Source organism: Lytechinus variegatus, chromosome 1 (genome assembly GCF_018143015.1).
Source record: "Lytechinus variegatus isolate NC3 chromosome 1, Lvar_3.0, whole genome shotgun sequence".
NCBI classification, from domain to species: Eukaryota; Metazoa; Echinodermata; class Echinoidea; order Temnopleuroida; family Toxopneustidae; genus Lytechinus; species Lytechinus variegatus.
Genome location: NC_054740.1, coordinates 72,395,304 through 72,415,128, shown reverse-complemented (window position 1 = coordinate 72,415,128; position 19,825 = coordinate 72,395,304). Strand labels below are relative to the sequence as shown.

At 35.1% G+C, this 19,825-nt stretch overlaps 1 long non-coding RNA gene across 1 annotated transcript; it reads right to left on the bottom strand.

Moving 5' to 3' along the window:
• Window positions 1-8,083: 8,083 nt before the first annotated feature.
• On the bottom strand, window positions 8,084-13,971 carry LOC121422133. The gene is made up of 2 exons (XR_005971121.1): window positions 13,718-13,971; window positions 8,084-10,804 (listed from the first exon to the last, which is right to left on the bottom strand). It is a non-coding gene; the product is annotated as an uncharacterized LOC121422133 (long non-coding RNA).
• Between the last annotated feature and the right edge of the window lie 5,854 nt (window positions 13,972-19,825).

Sequence of the window (19,825 nt, the reverse complement as noted above, 5' to 3'; positions counted from 1 at the left end):
ATGTAATTCATACTGAAAGAAATTATATGCGATTGATAATAATGCACTGTTCTCACTTAGTAATTTGTACTGACACAAATTATATTAAGATACGAAAAGTGAACAAGCCTTATGCATACATAATTTGCACTGAGGAAAATTATTTTATATAGCAAAGTAATTCACACTGTAGGAAATTACATGCGATCGATTATGCGTTGTTCCATCTGAGTAATTTGTACTGACACAAATTATATTAGATACTAGAAGTGAACGAGCCTTATGCATACATAATTTGCACTTTGGGAAATTGTGTGTTATATACCAATGTAATTCATACTGAAAGAAATTATATGCAATTGATAATAATGCACTGTTCTCACTTAGTAATTTGTACTGACACAAATTATATTAAGATACGAAAAGTGAACGAGCCTAATGCATACATAATTTGCATTGAGGAAAATTATTTTATATAGCAAACTAATTCACACTGTAGGAAATTATATGAGATCGATTATGCGTTGTTCCATCTGAGTAATTTGTACTGACACAAATTATATTAAGATACAAGAAGATAACGAGCCTTGTGCATACATAATTTGCACTTATTGAAATTATGTGTTACATAGCAAGGTAATTCATAATGAAAGAAATTATATGCGATTGATAATGCACTGTTCTCATTGAGTAATTCGTACTGACACAAATATGTAAAGATACGAGAAGTGAATGAGCCTTATGCATACATAATCTACACAGATTGGAATTATGTGTTATATAGCAAAGCAATTCATGCTGAAGGAAATTGCATGCGATCGATAATAATGCACTGTTCTCACTTAGTAATTTGTACTGACACAAATTATATTAAGATACGAAAAGTGAACGAGCCTTATTCATACATAATTTGAACTGAGGAAAATTATGTTATATAGCAAAGTAATTCACAATGTAGGAAATTACATGCGATCGATTATGCGTTTTTCCATCTGAGTAATTTGTACTGACACAAATTATATTAAGATACTAGAAGTGAACGAGCCTTATGCATACATAATTTGCACTTTTGGAAAATATGTGTTATATACATATAGAAAAAGAAATAACCTTAGTAATATCAGATGAAAGAGGAGATTCTAAGCTTGAAATTGGTAGGTCATCTGTCTATTCTATTTATGATTAAGTTATGATAAATGATCGCTAAATCTCTGTTTCGTTTATTCTGGGACGCACTGTATAGCAAAGTAATTCATACTTAAAGAAATTTTATACACTGATCTTACTTAGTAATTCCTACTTACACAAATTATATTAAGATTCGAGAAGAAAAAGAGACCGAGACACATGTATACATAATTTGCACTGATTGAAATTTTGTCCTACAATGTATATTGAACGAAATTATACCAGATCGATAATGCAGTGTGCCCTCTGAGTAATTTTTACTAAGAAACAAATGATATTAAGATACGAAAAGAAAACGAGACATGTAGGCCAATATCATATGTAGTAATGTATGTAATTCATACTCAAGGAAATTATACGCGACCGATCATAGAGCGTTCGATCTGAGTAAATTTTACTGAACCAAGATACGAGAAGCAAGCGAGACATATACATACATAATTTGCAACTATGGAAATTCTGTCCTGTATAGTAATATAATTCACACTGAAGGAAATTTTACGCAATCGATAATGCGTGTTCCCTGTGAGTAATTTTTACTGAAAGCAATTAAGATACGAAAGGTAGACGAGACATCAAAATATGCATACATAATTTGCACTGATGAAAATTATTTCCTACATAGTAATGCAATTCACACTAAACATGCTAAAGGAATTTATAGGTATGGATAGTGCAGTATTCTCCTTGATTTATTTTGACTGAAACATTTCATATTAAGATATTTTCACTGAAACAAATAATATTAAGATACGAGGAACCAACAAGACATATCATAATTTACACTGATGAAATTTTTATCGTAAAAAAGTTATATAATATATACTGAAGGAAGTTATACGCGATCGGTAGTGCGTGTTCTCTCTGAGTACTTTTTACTGAAAAAAAAATAATTAAGATACGAGGAGCAAACGCAGCATATACAATATGATACGTAATTTACACAATATTGAATTTATGTCCTAAATAGAACAGTACGCCTAATGAAATCGATAATGCAGTTCTTTCTGAGTAATTTTATGGAAACAAATTATATTACTCTGCGGTTGATGACGCTGAGTTTCCACTTTTCACTGACACCAATTAAGAGAAGCTAGCGCTGTATACTATACTATGTTAGCACGGTGTTACCTCTGAGTAATTTACACTGGAACAAATTACCAAAAGCACATTGTATACTAGGCATGATTTGCATTGATGGAATTTATAATTTGTAATATACCTGAGGGGTGGGTACTCACGAAATAAGGCATACGGGGATGTGCCGCTGGAATGGGTCGCTTTTTTTGAAGAATCCCTAAACATTTAGTGGCGTATGGTTTTATGCTTGAAAATCCCTTAACATGGCCCCAATTTTTAGATACTGGCCTTAATTATGGGTCAATATTATCCTCCAATGTCTTAGTTGCAAATATTTCTGCAAATCCGGGATCAAAATGCCCGGTCAAAATGTTGGAAACCATTATTCCCGGAGTTATTCTTTGTTTCAGAGATGTAAAGTTTCAGGAAATTTCCTGAGTTTGGGATTTTTCTGTACATTGCAAGTTTGCCATCATGCATTATTTTCAGGAATTGTCTTCTACTTTTGTGCTTTTTGAGGGTATTTTCATGCATTTTTTTTGGGGGGGGCTTTGTGTCTTACATCGTTTATGTGTGTCCTTTTCCTCCCACCAGTCCTAAGTACAGGGAAGAGGAAAACAACATTTCTAAATGGAAATTGAAAGTTATTTTTTGGATGAATTCTTAAACCCGCCTTAAACATGGGTCCCTCTTTGGAAGAAATTCCGTATAATAGGTACCTTTTTAGCCAAAATGACCCTTAAATATGGGTATGGGTTTTGAGCCTTTGCCGCACACCCCCAGCCAAACCTAAGTACAGCCCCGGGTAATTCATTTCTCTTTTAACAAAATTCGGTCAAAGAAATTGCTGTAAATTTGATCAAAATCGGAGAAGGGAAAATTATGATATTTCAAATATTTGATTGTCACGGGAAACGGTTCTAGCTATGTATGAATATTCGATGAGCAATACATTATGTCATAACTCCACTTGTTTTTATGTATTTTGATATATGAAATTGCATAAATTTTGTCCTCCAAGAATTAACCAATTTTGGATTTACTTCTGATTTAATGTACTATATATTCATGGTTAAAAGAAATGTTATTATAAGTGACATAATACACATGCTATAGAATAATGATGCTTTCATGTAAGAACATAGAAAAGCGGGAAACTAGGCACACAGCATCATTAGCTCATCTAATGAATATTCATGATTGAGGATCTGAATATAACTGTCCTCACAAAAAATTGAAAACCAGAAACTTTGTTCAGATGATCATTTCGCTCGGAGAATCAGGGTCAGCACAGACTACCCCTCATCATTGCTCATACGATTTGTAGGGCCGGGGTGGGGCTCTCGCGGTTTTGAAAAGGGTTTTTTTTCCTGGGGGGGGGGTTAAAGAGTGATAAAACCACAGAACAGTATATTTCAACTGCGTATACCTTCGGCATGTTCGGAACGGAGCCTGGATTGGTCAATACAAAAATTTGTAAAATTAAGATTTAGAACGGTTTGCAAGCTGTTTATAAAAGGGGCTATATGGGCTACGCGCACCAGGTTTCCATTGCAAAACATTAATTCACGGTACAAATGCCGGTACAAAATAATGAGATTTTCAAAGCCATTCATCGTTACATATAGGCGCTGTAACTCCCCGACATCTCCGCTGCATCGCTCTAGTCTGCAGGCACAGACCCTTAGCTTTCGCAAATCTCTTGCATAGTACATGATGCAGAGTCTGAACATGGTCTGAAGTAGTGAGACTAGATTCATGTATGTGGCTGGCTCTATTTGACACAGAGGCTTTGGTGTCTAGTCTTTACTTTAGACATGCATGGTTTAGTTGAAGGGTCATATATGAGTCTGTGCTTGCAGACTAGCAACATCTCGAGTTCGCGCGTGTCGTAAATCCCCAAATTCTAGTCTAGATCATAAGAATGACAAGGGCAGAGTCGAGATTAAAGGGGGAAATTGACAACGGCAGATGAAAGCGGATTCAAACTATTATTTGTAAGTTTTGCTGTAAATATCGGGTAGTCTTAGGGCTTATAGAATATAGGGACATTATAGGCCTAAAGATAGGCCTAATATCAACTGATGTAAAAGAATAGCCTTCTAACGATAAGAAATTTCCGTTTGGTCTAACCATGGTCCCATACCAACTTGGTGTAATCCCATCAGCTAATGTTCATGAGTTGGTGACTGGCCCCGTTTCTATAATCTCTCACTTTATCACATAATTGTGTTCATTAACAGTTCATTTAACAATGAAAACTAAATTCTGCTTGACGAAAGAGCCGGTATAAAGCTTAAAGGGATAGTCCGGGCTAAAAATATTTATATCTATTTATATTCATATGAGCAAAATGCTGACAGTTTCATCAAAATAGGATAACAAATAATAAAGTTATTGAAGTTTCAGGTTTGCATTATTTTGTGAAAACAGTGGCCATGAATATTCATTAGGTGGGCTGATGATGTCACATCCCCACTTTCCGTTTTCTTATGTTTTTACATAAAAACAAAATTTCTTCATTATTTCATACTTGTGTGAAGAATGTGTCTCCCGTATCATGAAAAACAGTTGCAGCAATAAATATCTAATGCACTAAATTAGTTGTCAATTCAATTTTTCTAGTTCTTGGAGGAAAGAATGAATAAACCTAATTCCATATAATAAAATACACAAGAACAAGTGGGGATGTGACATCATCAGCCCAACTAATGAATATTAATGACGACTGGTTTCACAAAATATTGCTAAACTTTAAAATTTAATTACTTTGTTATCCGATTTTGATGGAATTTTCGGCATTTTGCTCGGTGAATTCTACTCTATTTATTAAGCTTTAAATACGTTCAGCCCGAACCATCCCTTTAATAGGAAATTAGACAAAATATTAAATAGTGGTAAATCGCATAACATCAAACTGTTATTAGACGAACTGGATATAATGTTGGCTGAGACTAAATGAAGAGAAGACAAAGCAAGTGCAGACCAAGCGGGAATCTTCATCATCATCACCATCCTCATCATCATCCTTCTCATAATTCATCATCAATATCATCCTCATCACGACTACCATATTCATGATCTTCAGTATTTCGACAGCATAAATTGTGAAAATAATTGTCATAATCATACCATCAAAATCCCTTCCATAATCATCACAGACATCACCTATGGTCCATGGAACCGAGGGAATGCCCCATCTTTCCAGGTTGCCCCCCCCCCCCATTCATGTAGTGAAGATACAAATTTGATCCTTGTCAAGGTATCCTGTTAGTGTCTTTGCCTATCAAACAAAATGAATCAACGATATTTGCCCCTTTATTTAGATGAAATCCTGGTCTGCTCCATCAAATACTTTATCATGATTATTTGTCAGCAACATCTTTTTCATAATATTCAATCAGCGTACATGTACACTCTCAAAATTACTTCAAGATAACTGTTTGCAGTAGGATCTTTAATAAATGTTGCAAAGTTTGGCATTATCGTCTCAAAATTACCATTAGCAAATTCAAACTAAAATCATGCACAGATTCATTGTGATATATCGAGGCAACAGTCTGTGTCTGATTATATAATGAAGGCACATGTAAAATAGTTCAAATTTCAGAGCAAAATGCAATTTATTGATTCTGCATCACATGGAAAATGGAGTACATGTAGCTGTTAGGAACATGTGCTGTATGTCTGATTTTTAAACAATAAAAATCCTTATTAAACTGTTTTCATTCAACAATTTGTTTGCTTAACATCCATCATGGAGTTTCTTTTTACTTTCTTTTATCAAAACAAACTTCAAATCAAGGTAAACATGTGCATATATCTAATATGTTGCGTATTTTTCATCCATCAGAAATGCTGTAGTATCAAATTACTGGGAAAATTTGATGGATTAGCTGCAAAAAAGGATGACATTGACAGTATTCTTTCCCGTTCTATTATATTCAGTCCATATCACCAACTTGCGATGACATCTTCTAGACACTGACAGTCGCTGTGTCATACAGTCAATTCACGTACTCGCTTGCAAACATTACCATAAGTTTTCTAAGTAAATTTCCTCTCTTTGACAAATTCTAGACCTAGTACAGGTCCATGACAATCAGGAAAGGGCACAGGTATTGACAATGCTCCAAAATTAAAATATTGAATTTTCATGTAATCACAAATACAACTCTTTAGGGTGTTGAACCTTTTTCAAGTTAAAGGAGTACTCCATGCTTAAAATAATATGATTGCACAGATAAAGAATACAAAAAACACATTAAAAATTCGATCAAAATCGGACAATGAAGAAGCTATAGAATTTCCAAGATTTGTGTTATTCCAGTAATACAGTTCTATGCATGTCTTTATGAATATTCAATGAGCAAACTGATGTCATACCCCACTATTCTAGTGTAATTAATATTCATTGAAGTGCACAACTTATACAATTATGAATGCTACCTATCATTCACACAGTATGAAAAAATGAATGAATTCTGATTTCATGTAATAACTTACATGTATGAGGAATAAGGGAATGTGACATCAAAAGCCCACCTAATGAACAGTCATGATGATGCGCAGATCCATGTGTATATATATTTTTTTAAAGGTCAAGTCCTCCGCAGAAAAAAAAATTGATTTAAATAGAGAAAAATCAAACATGAATAATGCTGAAAACCTCATCAAAATTGGATGTAAAGTAAGTTATGACATTTCAAAGTTTCACTTATTTTTCACAAAACAGTTCTATGCTCAACTCAGTGCTATGCAAATGAGACAGTTGATGATGTCACTCACTCACTTTTTCTTGTTTTTTGTTTGAATTATACAATATTTCAATTTTCATGAATTTGCCAAAATTTTAGGACATGCTTTTTTGAACCACAAAATGTTAAAACAATGGAATTTCACATGTTCAGGGAGGAACGTATCTCTGTTTCACATGACAATAAAATCAAAATATTTCATATAATATAATACAAAAGAAATAGTGAGTGGGAGATGTCATCGGTCCCCTCATTTTCCTTACCAAACAGGATGTGCATAATTACAACTGTTTTGAAAAATTTGGCGAAACTTTAAAATGTTATAACTTTCTTATTTTACATCCGATTTTAATGAAATTTTCAGTGTTATTATGCTTGTTTGATTTTTCTCTTTCTATTCAAATCAGCTTTTTATTGGGTTGGACTTGTCCTTTAAATACTGCTAATTTTTTTATAACTTCCTTCTTTGTTTTCAGATTTTGGTGAAATTTTTAGCATTTTGCTCTTTCAATTTACATACATTTAAATATTTTCAGCCCGCAGTATCTATCCCCTTGACCCCATTTTGTATCTGCCAGCTTATCCACTCCAAGCATGCCGCATGTATGAACAGATAGCAAGCATAAAGGGCATAAAGACCATAGAGTTAAAAGCTATACATTGTTACTATTAAAAGACAAATCTTCCAAAAGCTTATGTAAGTGCAGATTCATAGTTTATATATTTAAAAAATGGCTGAAATCTATGTTTACACAAGGTTCATAACAAAGATATACAGGTTCACAATCATAAATGTACATGTATAATAGAGATAGACTGAAAGATTGTAAAAAAATTTAAACATGAGTAATAATTTAAACTGAATGATGGAAGGCTAATAATTAACTCATTATTACAATATATTTAAAATGATTATTTCATAAATTAATTCTAAATTGTTTCAATTGAAAACCGTACTGGTAATCAAATTTTAAAGTATCACTGTATGTCAGTGCTAACTGATGGGTGTTTGAATTTGCTACAAAAGGAATATTGTTACCCCTTCACCACTATTATTTTCAGTATTTTTTTCAGGATTCATCAGGCTAAACATAACAAAAAATACAAATTAACAAGGTTATGGAAAAAATGTGTTATATAATACTAGTGGTGGGCTATAGAATGGTGATGTTTTAGATCACAGACAGGACCAACTCCATAGATGCAGCTTGTGCTCCTGAGCATTTTGACATCATTTTCAGAAATATTGGTCAAACATTGAGGGGGTGCAACCCAAAAAATGATTTGGGACTAAAAGGTAGTTGACGGTTGACCCCCACTCTTTTTTGTCAAAATTGTAATTCTTGGCTTCTGCATAATCTATTTCATTTTTTTTTGCATTAATTTCTATGAAACATTATTTTTGACGAAGAATCATTTTTAACATATTCTAATGTATTTGGAAGAGAACATCAAATACATTTTGTAAAAAAGGTTGTTTTGTCATCATTTTAATTCAAATTAATGTCAAAACCACTCAAATAAAAATCCATCCTCTTCCCAATTCAACAAGTAATATGTGGAGATCTACATACAGTGTATATGTATAAAACCATCAATAAAATGAACTGGCCTAAATGATTACTTGATTTCAAGGACAATATGTATTCAAATGTTGAAAAACAACTGATCAGGTATACATGTACTGTAAATACTTGTATGATCAACCAAGTTAAATCATTCTTTTGGTAACAGTATGCAAAACATGAGTTATGAACATGTACCTCTCACAAATTAAGGTTTTCTGTGGTACCAATACACAGGCACTATTACTTGTACCAGTAGTAAAAAAATTGTAGAATAAGAATAAAAGCCAAACAATAACCTGATTGTACATGGATACTAATGGATGCTGATTCAAAACTATAAAATTATGCAAAAAATGAGAAAAAAAGTCAAATGAACTAACTCTACAGTGCGTATCACAAAAACAGTAAAAAAAAATCCTCTAAAATTATATTATGTAATATCCTGAAGCCGTTTTCTGCATTTAAACATTGGTACAGATCTCTTTCAGCAAATCGCGATATAACTGTTGAAAAATGTTTCCACTTGAGTGAGCAACAGTTACTTTTGAAAAGTTTGTGAAAAATTATTTGCGCAGAACTTGGAAATAGTTACATGTATATGAATAAAAGTGGACGACAATCATGAAAACACATGAACTTTTGCTAGAAAGATTTATTTGAAGATACCTTTTACCTTTTTAACCTGCCTCCTTGCCCAAAACACTTCATACATGTAGAGCGCCACTGCGACCCCCCCCCCCCATCCCCACACACCGAGGCCATCGTGATGATATTTACGCAGAGCTGTGATTCACATGCTATATTTTCCTTCTGTTACTCTTTATCAACTTGGGGAACAGTGTGAAGAAACGAGTATTAAATGAAATATGAAATGTAAGCCCACTCTAAATGACAAAAACTTAGTGAAAAAAAATACTGGAAATGTCTGAAGTAAAGTTTTGTTTACATTCACTCATGCCCCCAGATCCAGCTGGCACAAAAAAGCTAGTTGATGTGCTTACCAAGGGTCAAAATATTGATTTTGGTGGCAAAGTTGTTAAAAAATGTATCTGTTTTATTTCGATTGGCTAAAAATGCAAAAATAATTTTATGAGAAATGAACCGCACGCTCAGATTGTTTTTGGCTTTTTTCCATGACACAGCACGAAAATTATCATTTTTTGCGTAAACCAATATCTGCAAGCTTTACAAAAATGGACAGTGCTCACTCAAGTGTTAAATTATGTCAAAATTGTTGCTGTCATCTGATAGATGAAACACAAACCCAAGAATATATGTGAAAAAATATCCACATGTTGTCAATCCCCAGGACTTTTTTGAAGTGTAAACTTTGTATTGATAGGCACTGTATAACACACACACACCAACACACATATAAATAAAAAAAATGAAAATCCATACTTAATATACAGTTAAAAAATGTTTAAACGAAAATTACAAAATAATCAAACCTAATCCTGCACCCATCCCCCCAAAAAAAAAACAGTCTCTCTTACACGTCATACTAAGCAAAATCTTTATCGAGAAGACACTTCCAACGTTAACGTCATCAATATAAAAGTAAGAGAATCATGGACAGTCTAAGCCTTTTGACGAGGCCCCACCACTTGGCTCTATTCCTTGTCAAGCAGTGGCCGAGTCGAGATTAGCGGCCTTAAGAGAATTGACAATACCCAAGATAGAGCGACTTTAGTTGGGCGATATTCTTCTTCATAATGGCGTCTGAACTAAGGGCGACTGTTCAACAGCAAACGCATAAACCTGACTCTGTACTTTCGACATGAAATGGTCTTCTTTTAAAAAATATATTGCCTCCTTTACTGCTGAAGTTTCTTGCATTATCAAAGTGTACAGGTGAATGGCATCACTGACGATCTCTCGAGATGGCCATGGAAAAGACAGCGGGCATTCCAATGTTTAGCACAATGAAATAAGGTAGTCTGCAGGCAAAGACCATGTTGATACTTAAAATCAACAAGTTTGGCTTCCTTCACACTGTTTCACACAACTTTCAATTTGTAATGAGGACTCAAAGCAACAAATTCACACAACTCTCCTACATGTAGATTGCAGGGTTAGCAGAGCAAAATTGAAGGGAGTTCTGTTTGGGACTGCATGATGGCATTTTCAAAACTATTGCCAGTTGGATGATGTGGCAGTGAGAAAGCCAATTACCGATGGTGGAATGTGAATCCCAGCTGGCACTTGCATTGGGCATCAAATACTTCATACCTGGGTAAAAAAGAGAACAACAAATAAATTACAAGTGGAATGTATCTGCCTATCTGGCTACATCACACGATTCAATGTAGCAGCTGTGCTGACATTGAAAACAATTGCGTACTCCTAAAAATACACCATTCATTAGATACAGTACTAGGTTCATTGATCCTAAATGACCTTTGAATTTGATCATGTGACGTACGACTCGTGCCAGACGATGTCACACTTGATTACCCTTGTATATTTTGAAGTAGTGATGGCATTCAAAAATACCCTAACATGTTCCATGTTCATTATTCTTAACCCTAAAAGAGCTGGGTTATTTGTCCATCTCACAGCCGAGGGGTGGGGCGGATTCCGCCCTCTGAGATCTCGGCCGTGAAAATTTGCAGTGGTAGTGTGCGATAAAATCTACAAGGCTGTATAAATAATTTTTCTGATTTAGATTTTTTTTAAATGAATTAATTATACTAATTTATGCATGAAATAAAAGATTTGCTCTAATAATTACTTATTATGGCCCCAAAATTGTAAATTTTTATTCACAAACTCTTTATAGGATTCTGATAAAATGTACATCAGAAAAAAATTGGTATTGCAAATTTATTATGTACATGTATTTTATAGTTTTGTTAATTTCTTATGCATTTCCCTGTTTTTTTACCTATTGTTTATTTATGGAAATTGTTGCAGACTTTATTCTGATCACAAACAAGACAAAATGATTTAATTTTAATCAGTAAAAGTAGAAGTAATGATACATTTATGAATTTTGGCTAAATACAAAATTTGCATTGGATTTGTACATGAATTCACGTTTTTGAGCCCGAGTTTGAGTCTGACATGCACTTACATAATGTTGCGTAATTTTGTAACCACGTACCCGGGCATCACAAATTTGGTCTCAAAAGTTGTGCGAGACTTTCAATCAGCGAGCGACGTGGTAAAAAAATTTCGCACGGCGGATAAATCACAAAAAGTGTTGAGGGGAGGGGGATTCCCCCCAGCCTTTTAGGGTTAAATGACCTTTGACTTTAATCACGTAACCAGAAACCAATCATTGATAATCGACTACTAGTTTCATGTACTGGATCCATATACTTTGAGATTCATGACATTTCAAAAACTTAACCTAGGTTAGGATTTCGATGTTGATTCAATTCAATTTTTTCAATTCAATTTCAATTTATTTACCATCTTTAAAAATAAGTGTACGTACAAATATGACATAAAATACAGATACATATTGTTTAAAAATGAAGGGATACCCTTAATAAGCACAGTGCTTGTAAGCAGGGTCCCAACACAAACAATAACATGTACGTAAACATTATAATACAGATTATACATCATAACATAATACAAATTATACATTAAAAATACATATGTAACAATAAAAACACACATACATATGCATACACACAAATTAGAGAGAAACAGAGAGGAAAGACAGTGAAGGTGGAAGAGATTTACTACTGCTACACTACGGTCTACGCTCCACCTAGGCCTACCAAAATTTGGAGACCGTGAACTCAATCTGATATTCCGAGTGACAAAGGTGGGATTTTATGGGGGGAAAAATATAAAATTCATGCAACATCACGATGACACGATCTTTAAAAACAATTAAAACTAATATTCTTACTTTACACAAAAGTTTAACTTCTTTTCCATGCTTCTATCAGTCTCAAAATTGGTGGTTTAAACTTGAGCCAACATGAAGTTCCTCACACATAATTTGCCGCCGATTTCAAAACATCGCATGCATGCGAGGGTCCAAGCTCAGACCCTCGCGAATGCCATGTTTTGAAATCGGCGGCGAATTATTTACGTGTGAGCCCGGGGGGGCCACTTCCATTCACAAGTGGATACCATGCGCGACCATGGGTCTCAAAAAGCACCCTAAACACGTAATTTCCATATTCTGAAAATGCACCCCTTAACAAGTATTGGCGTGTGAAACCCTACCCTTAACAAGTATTGGAAACAAAACGATATACTCTTGGCAAATATTCCCTGAAATGAACCCCTAAACAAGTACAGAAATGTTTTATTTTTACGGGTCCTTCGGTCGTCGGCTTTACCTTATTTGGTTTAGTACGACCACATCTTCTACACCTCGCGCAAATCGGACTCTAAACACGAAGTGTTGGGGCAAAAAGGACATCCTTTATAAGACATTTGAATTTTGTTTTATCATCCCCGCAAATTCGACCCTAAACACGTAATTTTCCTAGCGAAATAGATACCCTTTTTTCATTATTTTTGTGTTTTGACACCCTTATCACGTTACGTACGTAACGTGCATATCGTGAAAAAGACATCCTTTTTACGTGTTTTTTTGGTCGCGCATGGTATCCACTCGTCAATGTAAGTGGCCCCTCCGGGCGTGTGAGGAACTTCATGTTGGCTCTAAATGTCCAATTTTGAGACTGATACTAGTGATAGAAGCATGGAAAAGAAGTGAAACTTTGACCCAACTATTCTGCTAAGTGATATTCAGATTCAGAACATTCGTCATTAAATTAGGCCTAGTAGTCATGTTAACCGACAACTTAAAAATCCATAGGCCTACTAGCATAAACACGTTTGTAGTGCGAGGTGGGGCTCCGAGGTGGGTATAGCATATACTAACCTCGTAATTCGTATGAGTGGATATAATCTGATAATCAATCATGATTAATATTCGTTAGTAGTACCATACTAGATACCGGTACCAATAGTAATAACTAACAAAATTTAGCTCGAATGGGACTACACTGTACACATTGTCATGATTGTGATTGGGGCTATTCCCACAGTCCACATTGATTCACGAGATTCACTTGCAGCTGCAGTCTGATCATTTTGGCATAAATTGACCACATGTATATGGTAGAAATGTATAAAAAGGGTGGGAGAATGTGAAAAGGGACAGCCTACCTTTATGATGCCATAAATTCAGCACATTCATGAGCGAGGCCAGAATGACGTATAGTGTAGCCTACGTTAATAATGCGTTGATCGAGCGCGAGCGACGTGAGATGATCTGCGCGCGCCGCATGCCCGGCATGCATGCAGTGCAGTGCCCGGATCATGAGCCCTTGCGAATGAACAAAGCGAGCTACATGTAACCATGATTTGGATTTTCCCTTGTTTTCTATGCATATACCATATAGGCCTAGATCTTAGTCTCGGAGATTGATTTTTGAAATTTTGGAATTTAAGGTAGAAAAAAAAACATTAACTACATTTTAGAAATCTAAGGGGATATGATCCAAATATACTAAAAATAGGAAAAAATAAATCGGGGGCTTAATTGTCCTTGTGTTCAGTTATAGCTCCCCCTCACAGGCTTTTAATGTTTCAGATCTAGTAGGCATATGGACTGTCTAGATTTTTTCATTTTCTTATTTTTGCGCTATTTAACCCTATTCGATGAGTAGTCCGGGATCTTAGTGAGTATTGAGATCTTTATACAAGGGTTTTTATCACGGTATCGCTTTTGATAGGGGGTGGTAATTTTTTCACTAATTTGATTCTAGAGTTCATATAGAAAGAAACAAAATGGACCCCTCACCTTTTATGAAGATAATGGAGGCTGACGTAAAAAAATCCAAATTGTATTTTTTGAGGGGGCATGTGCGAGTTGACGATGATTGAAATGCATCAGCAGTGATTGATCCAGGGGGTGGGGTGATGCGTCCTCTCCCCCTCGTAAGTAAAATGTTGTACCTGAGCCTATATATGGCCCCAGAGAGGGTTGATTACCCCGTCCCCGTGGACCAAAATTACGAAATCGTTGCCTTTAATCAGAGACACTTAACCCGACCCATTTAAACCTCTATTTGATAAGTTAATGGTAAGACATTATAATTAAAACGATTGTACATGATTTTTAAGCGATTTCGAGAAAAGGGTCTTGAGCACAAGTTGCATTATTGTGTACATTTCTCGGCAAATGCTACTGAAAAATAAGACTATACTGAAATTTAGTTCGACCTTCTACTTACTTGTTTTATTGTTTTTCTAGTCACTAGATGGCGACAATTTACTTTAAAGAGCGGTCTTCTAGTCTTTGTTGCATACCTGCTATATTTTTGTTCTGGCTCTGGCGCACAGATGGCGGAGGGGAGGGGGGGGGGGCTTGGAGTCATGCCCAAGCCGGAGAAACAAGAAAAGCAAGGAGAAAAAAGAAAGAAAAGGGAAGGGAAATAAGGATAAGATTAGTTGTTGTGTTTTCTTTATTATATCAACAACGTACAAACATTAGGCCTATATTTTTATTCAAAAAGGGCCAAAATTTTGATCGCTCGCTTCAATTTCTGAGGATTTTAAAGAAATTTTCTGACGGAGGCCTTGTTCATGATGTTGTGACCATTTTATTTATTGTGCTTATTACGCCAATGAGTTTAAGGGTGCAATACTTAAGAAATCATAGTCAATGTATTTTATCATACGCCTAAATAATATTGTGTTTTTATGAAATAAGAAATAAAATATTTCATTTTCAGTATTTCAAATAATACCCCGATGTAATGTAGGCCTAAAAATGAATAAATTTCGGGAATCCCCGATGGATGGGTTGGACATGCTCCCCTGGAAAATAAATACAGAAACCTAGACACGGGGATACTTTCCTTCCTTCTGACCGCGACGTAAAAGTATAAATTAACAACTGATTTGGGTTACATTCATTTAATAGTATCATAAACAAAACCGCAATTTTCAGCAAATTTTTCCTTTTCCGTACATTGTTAAACGATTTGTTTTTCTTAATCATTCTTTCAAAGTCATCGCCACGTTCGTTTTCTTTTATTGAAAAGGGTTCAATTTCCTTTGTTGCGCTATTTAACCCTATTCGATGTATCTTAGTCCGGGATCTTAGTGAGTATTGAAATCTTTACAAGGGGGTTTTTATCACGGTATCGCTTTTGATAGGGGGTGGCAATTTTTTCACTAATTTGATTCTAGAGTTCATATAGAATGAAACAAAACAGACCCCTCACCTTTTAAGAAGATAATGGAGGCTGACGTAAAAAAATCCAAATTGTATTTTTTGAGGGGGCATGTGCGAGTTGACGATGATTGAAATGCATCAGCAGTGATTGATCCAGGGGGTGGGGTGATGCGTCCTCTCCCCCTCGTAAGTAAAATGTTGTACCTGAGCCTATATATGGCCCCAGAGAGGGTTGATTACCCCGTCCCCGTGGACCAAAATTACGAAATCGTTGCCTTTAATCAGAGACACTTAACCCGACCCATTTAAACCTCTATTTGATAAGTTAATGGTAAGACATTATAATTAAAACGATTGTACATGATTTTTAAGCGATTTCGAGAAAAGGGTCTTGAGCACAAGTTGCATTGTGTACATTTCTCGGCAAATGCTACTGAAAAATAAGACTATACTGAAATTTAGTTCGACCTTCTACTTACTTGTTTTATTGTTTTTCTAGTCACTAGATGGCGACAATTTACTTTAAAGAGCGGTCTTCTAGTCTTTGTTGCATACCTGCTATATTTTTGTTCTGGCTCTGGCGCACAGATGGCGGAGGGGAGGGGGGGCTTGGAGTCATGCCCAAGCCGGAGAAACAAGAAAAGCAAGGAGAAAAAAGAAAGAAAAGGGAAGGGAAATAAGGATAAGATTAGTTGTTGTGTTTTCTTTATTATATCAACAACGTACAAACATTAGGCCTATATTTTTATTCAAAAAGGGCCAAAATTTTGATCGCTCGCTTCAATTTCTGAGGATTTTAAAGAAATTTTCTGACGGAGGCCTTGTTCATGATGTTGTGACCATTTTATTTATTGTGCTTATTACGCCAATGAGTTTAAGGGTGCAATACTTAAGAAATCATAGTCAATGTATTTTATCATACGCCTAAATAATATTGTGTTTTTATGAAATAAGAAATAAAATATTTCATTTTCAGTATTTCAAATAATACCCCGATGTAATGTAGGCCTAAAAATGAATAAATTTCGGGAATCCCCGATGGATGGGTTGGACATGCTCCCCTGGAAAATAAATACAGAAACCTAGACACGGGGATACTTTCCTTCATTCTGACCGCGACGTAAAAGTATAAATTAACAACTGATTTGGGTTACATTCATTTAATAGTATCATAAACAAAACCGCAATTTTCAGCAAATTTTTCCTTTTCCGTACATTGTTAAACGATTTGTTTTTCTTAATCATTCTTTCAAAGTCATCGCCACGTTCGTTTTCTTTTATTGAAAAGGGTTCAATTTCCTTTGTTGCGCTATTTAACCCTATTCGATGTATCTTAGTCCGGGATCTTAGTGAGTATTGAAATCTTTACAAGGGGGTTTTTATCACGGTATCGCTTTTGATAGGGGGTGGCAATTTTTTCACTAATTTGATTCTAGAGTTCATATAGAATGAAACAAAACAGACCCCTCACCTTTTAAGAAGATAATGGAGGCTGACGTAAAAAAATCCAAATTGTATTTTTTGAGGGGGCATGTGCGAGTTGACGATGATTGAAATGCATCAGCAGTGATTGATCCAGGGGTGGGGTGATGCGTCCTCTCCCCCTCGTAAGTAAAATGTTGTACCTGAGCCTATATATGGCCCCAGAGAGGGTTGATTACCCCGTCCCCGTGGACCAAAATTACGAAATCGTTGCCTTTAATCAGAGACACTTAACCCGACCCATTTAAACCTCTATTTGATAAGTTAATGGTAAGACATTATAATTAAAACGATTGTACATGATTTTTAAGCGATTTCGAGAAAAGGGTCTTGAGCACAAGTTGCATTGTGTACATTTCTCGGCAAATGCTACTGAAAAATAAGACTATACTGAAATTTAGTTCGACCTTCTACTTACTTGTTTTATTGTTTTTCTAGTCACTAGATGGCGACAATTTACTTTAAAGAGCGGTCTTCTAGTCTTTGTTGCATACCTGCTATATTTTTGTTCTGGCTCTGGCGCACAGATGGCGGAGGGGAGGGGGGGCTTGGAGTCATGCCCAAGCCGGAGAAACAAGAAAAGCAAGGAGAAAAAAGAACGAAAAAGGGAAGGGAAATAAGGATAAGATTAGTTGTTGTGTTTTCTTTATTATATCAACAACGTACAAACATTAGGCCTATATTTTTATTCAAAAAGGGCCAAAATTTTGATCGCTCGCTTCAATTTCTGAGGATTTTAAAGAAATTTTCTGACGGAGGCCTTGTTCATGATGTTGTGACCATCTTATTTCTTGCTTATTACGCCAATGAGTTTAAGGGTGCAATGCTTTAGAAATCATGGTCAATGTATTTTATCATACGCCTAAATAATATGTGTTTTTATGGAACTAAGAAGTAAAATATTTTAATTATCTTAAATAATACCCCGATCTAATGTAGGCCTAAAAAGATAAATAAATTTCGGGTATCCCCGATGGATGGGTTGGACGTGTTCCCCTGTAAAATTGATACAGAAACCTAGACACGGGGGTGCTTTCCTTCATTCTGACCGCGACGTAAAAGTACAAATCGCAACAACTGATTTGGGTTACAATCATTTTAATATTATATACAAAACCGCCATTTTCAGCAGTTTACCCTTTCCGTACATTATTAAACGCAAGTATTTTTTTCTTAATCATACTTTCAAAGTCATAGCCACTTTCGTTTTCTTTTATTGAAAAGAAACCCACAATTTTTGCGGCATGCATGAGAGGGTTAGACCCAGCATGATATGGCAGTGATATTGATCATGATTTGAGCCCACTCCCTCTATTTCTGTCTCCCATAGCAAATAATAATAATAAATCAACAGGAGGAGCTTAATTTTGTCAAGAAGAGTAATTCTATTGGGAAGGGCATTTTCGTCCACCCCAGGTACATGTATAAAGCCTACACTAATAGCGCGAACCACCTATGACGTAGGTGTATTAGGTAGCAAAGGTCTCGCCTGCTTTCACACCCTCAACCCCCCCCCCCCTCCGTGAGCAGTTTTTTTTACAGTTTTAATTTTTTATACCAATTATTAAACATGATTTATATCGCTTGAAACAAAGTGACGAGTTCATTTTATATTCGATTAGTTCAAGGTGAAATGAAAAGATGTAATTATGAAGGATCCAAAAAGTTTCAGCAAAATGATCGGATGTTTCTTGTACTTAATGAGTAAATACATTCTCAAGAATGTATTCAACTGAATATGACTGATGATTCTCCAGGTTTCACATTTTATATGCATTAAAAAGGGCCTGTTGTAATCATTTTCTTTCTTTTTTTTTAAATTACTATTAAAGGACAAGTCCACCCCAATAAAATATTGATATAAATAAAAAGAGAAAAATGCAGCAAGCAAAACACTGAAAATTTCATCAAATTTTCATAAACAAAGAAGCTAGGACATTTTTAAGTTTCGCTTTATTACATAAAACAGTTATATGCACACACTGGACGGTATGCTAATGAGGGGACGTCACTCACTCACTCACTCACAATTTCTTTTACATGATTATGATTTAATATAATTTTCTCCTCTTTTATTTATTAATATTTATTTATTGGTGTTATTTATTTCATACTGCAGGGTAGGCCTGTTCAGTTATGCAAAACTGCTTTCCAAAGGTGCCCTGCAGTATAAAAAGTTTATTCCTCACCGAACATGTTGAATTATTATGGTGTTCACATATTGGTTCAGACAAGTTGGTCATTATTGCCAAATCTGTAATAATGGAAATATTGTATGATTCAAACAATAAGAAGCAAAAAGAAATAGTGAGGGCATCATCGGCTTTCTCATTTGCATATCACTGAATTATGCATGGAACTGTTTTGGGAAAAATAAACGAAACTTTAAGATGTCATAACTTTCTTATTTCACATCCGATTTTGATGAAATTTTCAGTGTGAGGCTTGTTTGATTTTTTCTCTATTGATTCAAGTCAACATTTTTCTGGGGTGGACTTGACCTTTAATTATACCTTAGCTTATCATACAAGGAAATGTCCTGGGTAAAATATTGAAGGGCCTATTGAAGTGTGGAGGGGGTTGGGACGTATACTGCAACGGTGACAGAA